Here is a 7,954-nt window from a genome sequence, read left to right as displayed (position 1 = left end):
TTTCTGTAACTTCACTGCTGGGAGGGCCGAGACGGGAGGACCCCCAAAGCCCTGTTGGCCTAACAGAATCAATAAACAGCAGGTTCTGTGAGAGACTCTATGAAAAAGCCAAGGTGGAGAACAAGAGAGGAACCAATTCGACCTCAGGATTCCGCATGCATGTACATGTGCATACACGCAGGTGTGCACATTAACGTGTGCATGCATATACATAAAAACAACGAAAATAAATGCATGGCCCTGCCAAAATTGAATGAAAGGACAACTCCTGTCCTTAGCATAGCCAGGATAGGGATGAAGCCAGCAAGTATATCAGCGACCAGCATCCACTTCTTAAAGTGACCCCACCCCCTTCTCCCATGGGAGTGGCCTATCGTAGAGAAGGTGTTGCCACCTTAACATAGAAGCAGTATAGGGCCTGCCTGATAGACCGCTGTGGTCACCCAGAAGAAGTCCATTTAGAGAAGGGATTAACGGACAAGCCTTTTGGGAGAAACTTTCCCCAAAGGAAGTGAGCCAGAAAGGTCAGAGGAGGCCTTAATTATCAGAAGAAGATAAAGTCCAGTCCCCATGACCCTGATTCAGCCCACAAATTCAGCCAGAATTCTGGAGAGAGAAGACTGAGCCAAGACAAACAAAAAGATGTATTCAAAAAGAAAAAAAACAGTTAGATTTGGGGTACCAGAAGAAGAATTTCTGCCCCCTCTAGGAGCCTCAACACTCCTGGGGTCAGCACACCAGGCTAAGCAAGCAGCGAAGAACTGGGCAGTGTCTGGCATAGGAGAAAAGACATCTCGAGTCTCCTGGAATTTCTGAGCTGCGGCAGCCTATGGCCCTCAGATACTGGGAATAACCAGAAGATACACTGTAGTATGGAGGGTATTCAGAACTTAGCTTCAGACTGTAAAGCTGCAGGAGAATCCAGCAACGAGACCCCAGTATCTCCATAATGATTGTGTTGACAGCAGGTCCTTCATGCAAGAAGCTTTCTCCCCTTTACTAAATGCCACAGTTCAGTAATAAGAATATGCCTCGTCTATAGTAATGCTGATACTGTCTGCAGACACTCCCCATAAACATCACCTCCATGGGCTTTTATGTCCACGGCACCTGAGCTTTTGTGACAGTAGATAGCTTTCTTGAAATAAGACCTCCTGGGTAAACTCAAAGAACAAAACAGATGCCACACCTGAAGACGAGATCAGATGAGTCTGTCCCCACCCCAACCCTCAGTCTCAATCATGCACTTTGCCTGGCCTAACAGCTCTATAGAAAAGAAAAATTAAAACAAAATAAGAAATCCCCCCAAAAAAACAAAAACTAAAACAAAACTCTGCAATACAAATATGCTCGTGATTATTGGTTGTAATTATCAACTGGGACAAAAGTCTCAGTGAGAGAGTGTCTAGACCAAACTGTCTGGTCATGACTGCAGGGCAGGGTGGTGGTAGTGATGGTGCTGTCTTATTTACTAATGTTAATTGATTTGACAGGACCCAGCCCACTCTGGGTGGCACCGTTTCCTAGGCTCTGTGCTGAGTGTGGAGAAGGGTTGAACATTTGTGAGCAGATGCGCATGCACTTCTCTCTGCTCCTGACCGGGGGTGTGATGTGACCAGCTGCTGCAAATTCCTGCTTGACTTCCAGGCAATGATGGACTGTCACCTGGGCTTGTGAACTAAAATCAACTCTTTCTGCCTTACGTGGCTTCTGTTGGGGTACTATATCACCCCGGGAGAATGAAAGTAGGACAAAGATCACACTGTGAAAGGGGAAGCGGACAAAAGATGTCCCTGTGACTTTTCTTTTATGCAGCATTTGAAAAACAGAATAAAAGAAAAGGCCTCTGTGATGAGGAAAGAGGCCCCTTGGGAAAGGATCAAAGCAAGCTTACCACATTGGCTGATGCAGATGCTGGAGTCAGGGCATCTGCTATCTTAGGATGCAGTGATGGAGGGCAAAGCTACCGAACCCTGGGACGTCTTGCTCCCCCAGTCAGCACAGTCAGCCTCTCGCCAGCTCTGACACTTCATGAATATTCATAAACATTGGCTCAGCACTTTCATAATATCCCCGAGCTTGGGATCTGCCTCCACATTTTCCTGGACAGGAAGTCAGGTGGAATGAGGATGCAACCCTTGCACTTTTCAAAACTATTGCATTTAATTCTATTATTATCTCACACTTCCCTCCTCCATCTCTAGTTCTGACTCTTGTCGGGTTATTCCTATCCATGTCTGGTGGTGATGTCACAACGTCCCTGTCACATGAAGTCTCAGATGGAGTCCTATTCACGGAGGCACTGTAACACTGGCCAGGTCTAACTCCCTGGAGTGAGGAATCACACTCGTTTCTGAAAGGACAGTCAGCACAGAAGACCATATAGCAGAAACTCAAGAGGGGCACAGCTCCACTGCTTTGACCTGGAAATATTAGTCACTTGGGTGACTTAGCAGGTTTACTTACTAGAGGATAATAACTGTGGTTCATTTTGCTAACTGTGCCGGAACCAACAACCTAAAGCAACCCAAACTTAACCGCTTATGGTTCTGAAGTTGAAACTCTAGCATGGGTCTCCCTAGCTAAGGCCAATACGTCAGAAGGGCTTGCCGCTCCTGAAGGCTCCACAAGACAATCTGGTTCCTTGTCTTCCTCCAGCTGCCCTTACCTACACTCACTCCTCCATCTCCAAAGCTTGTGGGGCCACAGATGCTGTCTCACACCATCACACTCTGAGTTCTGCCTGCAGCTCCCGCTTATCCGGGTCTGTCCAGAAAATCCAGACTCTTGTCTCTATTTTCAGACTGATGAGCAGAGCATCCTAAATCCACCTTCATCCCTAATTCTCTCTTGCCCTGCAAAGCACACGGTCACAAGATCTGAGAGTTAAGATTATTAATTTTCCAGACCACATCACCTTCATTCTTTCTCTCTCTGCTCTTGCATCTTGTGGATGTGGCTAGCTGTGTGGTGTGGCCATGTGCCTAGCACTTCCTCTAGCGACCGAAAGCACCAAGATAAAGCAGACCCCAGCCTGCAGGGACCTATAAGACTTGTATGCTTTCTATTGCTGTGATAAATTATTCTGAGCCACTTGGAGGGAAAGGGGTTTATTTGGCTTACACATCCTGATCATAGACCACCACTGATAGAAGTCAATGCAAGAACTCAAGGCAGGAATCTGGAGGCAGAAACTGAAGCAGCGGCCATGGAAGAACTCTGCTTACTGGCTTGTTTCCCCATTGGCTTGCACAGTCTGCTTTTTATACACCCCAAGACCACCTGCCATGGGATGGTACCAATCACACTAGGAAGAGCCCTCCCACATCAATCATTAATCAAGAAAACACCCCTACTGACTTGATTACAGGCCAATCTGATGAAGGCATTTTCTCAGTTAGAGTTCACTTTTCCCACATGAACCTAGCTTGTGTTCAGTTAATGGAAATCTAACCAACACACCCAGGGGAAGATTCTAGCTAGTGCTACCCACCCAAACTGTCAATTTAAGGTGTCGCAGTCATCTGCCATGATTCAACCAACCTTTCCTGTACCTTCACATGTATAGAATAAAAATGACAGAGAGAGACTCAATGCCCAAGTTCCTTCTGTCATTTTCCACTCTTGCCATGGGGAGGGATGACACATTATAGCATTCCTACTGGAACTCTAGAATTTATTAGATCAGGAATATTTCCTTGACACTGAAGCCAAGTTTCGAGCACCCAGGAGCAGGCTTCCCTTCAGAGAAACACAAAATAAGTCAGCATCACCCTCAGGAGACAGGCATGTGGTTTGTCTCCACCCAACATGGATATGAACTGGCCCCATCTTCATTCTCCCCAAGTCACTTCATGATGGCCATCTCCATGGTTCCTAGGAGCATTTCCTCAAATCATCCTCATCCTTCAGATCCTGGGCAATCATGAGCTGGCACCCTAAGTTCCAAGTGTCCTTTTTGTTGAAGGTACGCTCTGCCCTTAACCATCTATGGTAGACCCCATGTGGCCAGAGAGGCTGCTATACATAGACGCAACTCCTTAGCATCCTGAATCAGCATAGCTGCACAACTCGAATGATATTAAATGTGAAAGGAGACTATGCACAGTGAGATAGGGCTCAGAGGCAACTGATTATTTCAACAAGGGCTGTAGTCCGGTGAGAAAAACATGAACACACCAATGCAGGTTTGCAAGTCAATGTGGTGAGCATAACTATAACCTCAGCAATGGGGAGGTAGAAGCAGGAGGAGCAAGAGTCCAAGGCCATCATCCTCTGCTGTGTTGTGAGTTCAAAGCCAGCCTGAGCTACTAAAAGACTCTTACTTACCCAAGAATCAACAAAATAGCGTCTTTGTGTCACTACTCTGCCACCTAGAAACAAGAATAGCAGTCAGTGGTATCATCTGGTCCCAAGTTCTGGTTCTACTGACCTGTCGCTGTATCACAAACTGCACCCAGCATGAACAAAGCAGAAGCCATGACATGTCACGGCATCTGTGAGATGCTGAGGCAGTACAGGGCCAGGTTGACCCTCTGCTCTTCCTGTGTCCACTGAGGCTGCTCTCTGGTCCTCAGCTAGTGAGGGACTGAGCTGGGAGATACCAAGACACCGTCACGGAGACAAGGCCACCCTCATCCTTGACCATAGCTCTTATGCAGCCTCCATGAGCACCGAGCCAACTCAAGCTGAGCTACTGCTACTAGGAGATTCAGAGTTAGGGTGAGTCAACTCATGATCTGTCAACCGAGCTGCGTAAAGCTCTCCATGTTGTCCCTTTCTGGCTAGAGATGCCCTGCAGAATACAAACGTCTAAACAAGTCACTATATGTGCTATTTTCTTTACGATGAAGCCATGGCTGAGACAGGCTGAACATTTCTCCAGTCTTCAGAAACAGGACCCCAAATGTCTTTGTCTTCCAGCCTCACAGCAGTGCTGTCTCCGCTCCTCTCGTCGGTTGTCATCTCCAGAGTCTAAAGTGTACCCTCACCATTCTCCATCACTTCTATAACTTGGTCCTATCCGCAGATGGTACCCTCAGCACTTTCGGTACAGCCCTATTCACAGATTGGCAAACTTCCATTTCCCTTATCCTCATATATTGTCGACTCCCTAACGTTAAACTCGCTGCCAACAGCACCTATCTCTCACCCAAAAGAAGCTGACTGAATACATCTAGCATCTCCTAAGGGCACCGCACAGGCTTCTCCCATCAGAGCGCTCCTTTGTACTGCACATGGGGGCCAATTCAAGACTTGAGGACAGCAGCAAAATACTCAAAATTCAGAAATGTGGCTCAGATAAGAAAAGGCTAATTGGCAGTATTGAGAGCTGTAGCAAGATGGCAGAGTCACCTTGTTTGACCTCGGAGCAAAGCATGTTGGGAAATCAAAGGTCCACCATTCAGCACACTCCAAGGACGGCTAATGAACAACTGCAGCCACTAGCTTAGGGCTAGGAGAAGATTTAATGAGCAGAAGAGTTGCAAGTGCAGAGACTGTACAATGAGGGTTAGCTCTATTCAGTGCAGGCTCAAGGATGGTCCATGTCAGCTGGTACTGCCTGTGGGTGTCTGGGTATAGCCTCTCCCATGTAGTAGTGAGCTCCTGCTATAGCAAGGGACCCTGCCTAAAAATATAAAGTGAACAAAATGATTAAGAAGGACATCTGACATCAACCTTGGGCCTCCATGTGCCACATATATGCACACACACACACAAACACACACACACACGCATCCACTAGAAAGAAAGGACCTTAGATGAAACTTTTTTTTCCCTCAAACCTTGTAAATTATCTTACATTGAGCATGAGAAATAACACACACACAGTATAATTAATTATATCATAAGTGGATCCTAAAAAGTACACTGAAGGCAGCATTTTGTAAAAATTATTCTTCTGTTTTTGGTCTCGTAAGAAATTATCAGTGTCTTAGTCATGTTCTATCACTGTGAAGAGATACCATGACCCCATGACCACAACAACTCTTAGAAAAGAAAAGCATTTATCTGGGGCTGGCTTACAGTTCCAGAGGTTTAGTTCATTGTCATCATGGTAGGGAACATGGAGGCATGTGTAGTAGGGAGGCTGCTTGTAAGTTCCCAGTTGCTTAGACCATGAAATAATCACACAGAAACTATATTATTTAAAACACTGCTTGGCTAATGACTGTAGCATATTTCTAGCAAGCTCTTACATATTAAATTAATCCATTTCTATTATTTTATATTTTACCACGGCCTACTGGCAAGGTTTTAGCTGAAGGCTTGCATCTTTCTCCTCTGGTGGCTGCATGGTGTCTCGCTAACTCCGCCTTCTTTCTCCCAGCATTCAGTTTAGTTTTCCTGCCTAGCTCTACTCTACCCTATCACAGGCCAAAGCAGTTTCTTTATTCATTAACCAATAAAAGCAATACATATACAGAGGACTTTCCACACCAGGCATGCAGGCAGACATGGTACTGGAGGAATAGCTAAGAGTTCTACATCTGATTTCTCAGGCATCAGAAAGAAGACACATTGGAATGGGATTGAACTTTTGAAACCCCAAAACTCACCCCTAGTGACACACGTCCACCAAAAAGGCAACACCTCCTCTAACAAGGCCACATCTCCTAATCTTTCTCAAGTAGTGCCACTCCTTGATGACCAATCATTCAGGTATACGGGGGTCATTCTTACTCAAACTACCACAATCAGCAAGGAGCCATATAGGAAATAAGCCCATCACCATGTCCTTCCCTCAGTTTACACAAACCTATATTCTACCCAGTTAGAAAGTCTTTGCCACTCACTCCATTAATAAAAAGGACCAAGTCATTTATTACTTATCTAGAATACTCTTAATTATGCTGGGACATTGGGCCTAGCCCAGGATGGCCCCGGGAAACTGGGACTCCCTACCTATGGAGGTACCATAATAAATGTAACCCCAGCACCATCGTCAAGGCTGGTTTGGTTGTAATGAATTGTGTCTTCTCAATTATGATACAAACTGCTTTCAGGGGATACACACGTTGAACTCTTCCCTGTAAAGGCACATTGAGCAGGCCTTAAGTGGTTCACAAACTCTCTGAGAGATCTGTCTAGCCAGGCAGCTTCCTTTTGTAAGAAACGAATGATGTGTCCACAGTGATTAACGACCTCCGTGTTCAGGGGGACGAGGCATTCAGACTGCTGCCGTTTATTTTAATCTGTTGCCCTTGACTCTCTCCCTAACTGGACTGCATCTAGACTTTGTTTCCTATTGTCCTTCTGTGTTACAGGCTTTCTAAAGGGTTAGGTTTAAACTTAACCCCCTCCCAATGGAGATGTAACAGCTATCTCTAACCAGGTACATCAAGGCAATAACAGTTACTCCTTTCTCCATCCCTACACTCACCTCTCTCAAAACCAAGTCAATCGAATACTAAGATTGTCCATCAATAGGATGGTGGTCCTGGTGGCATTCTGGATACTAAAGGCACCATTTTATTTCAGAACTGGTCCATTCCTGCTCTGCATGTAGACACACGCCTACACTATTTTGTCCTGCTTGCCAAAGATGCTACTGTTATCACAATACTGCTTGGCATCTCTCATGGACCTGTGATGGAATATCAGTCCCTTGACACTGCCTGCAGTAAATCCTGTGTTTATGTGTGCACAATATATACAAGAGGCTTCCTGAGGACAAGTGATTCAGGCACTTGACACTAGAGAAAGGTCAAAACACTGGACCTGGAGAGATGGCTCAGCCATTAAGAACACTCGCTCCTCTACCATGAGAACCAGGGTTTGGATACAAGTACCCATGTCAGGAAACTCACAGATGTCTGCCACTCCAGCTCCAAGATCCAATGCCTTCTTCTAGGCTCGATAGGAACTAGAGCGTACACACACACACTAAAAATAAATTTTAAAAAACAATTAAGGAGCCTTGCAGTGGTGGGGCACGCCTTTAATCCCAGTA

The sequence above is a fragment of the Chionomys nivalis genome, chromosome 2 (assembly GCF_950005125.1).
Source record: "Chionomys nivalis chromosome 2, mChiNiv1.1, whole genome shotgun sequence".
In the NCBI taxonomy this organism is placed as follows: Eukaryota; Metazoa; Chordata; class Mammalia; order Rodentia; family Cricetidae; genus Chionomys; species Chionomys nivalis.
Note: the sequence above shows the minus strand (reverse complement) of the source record.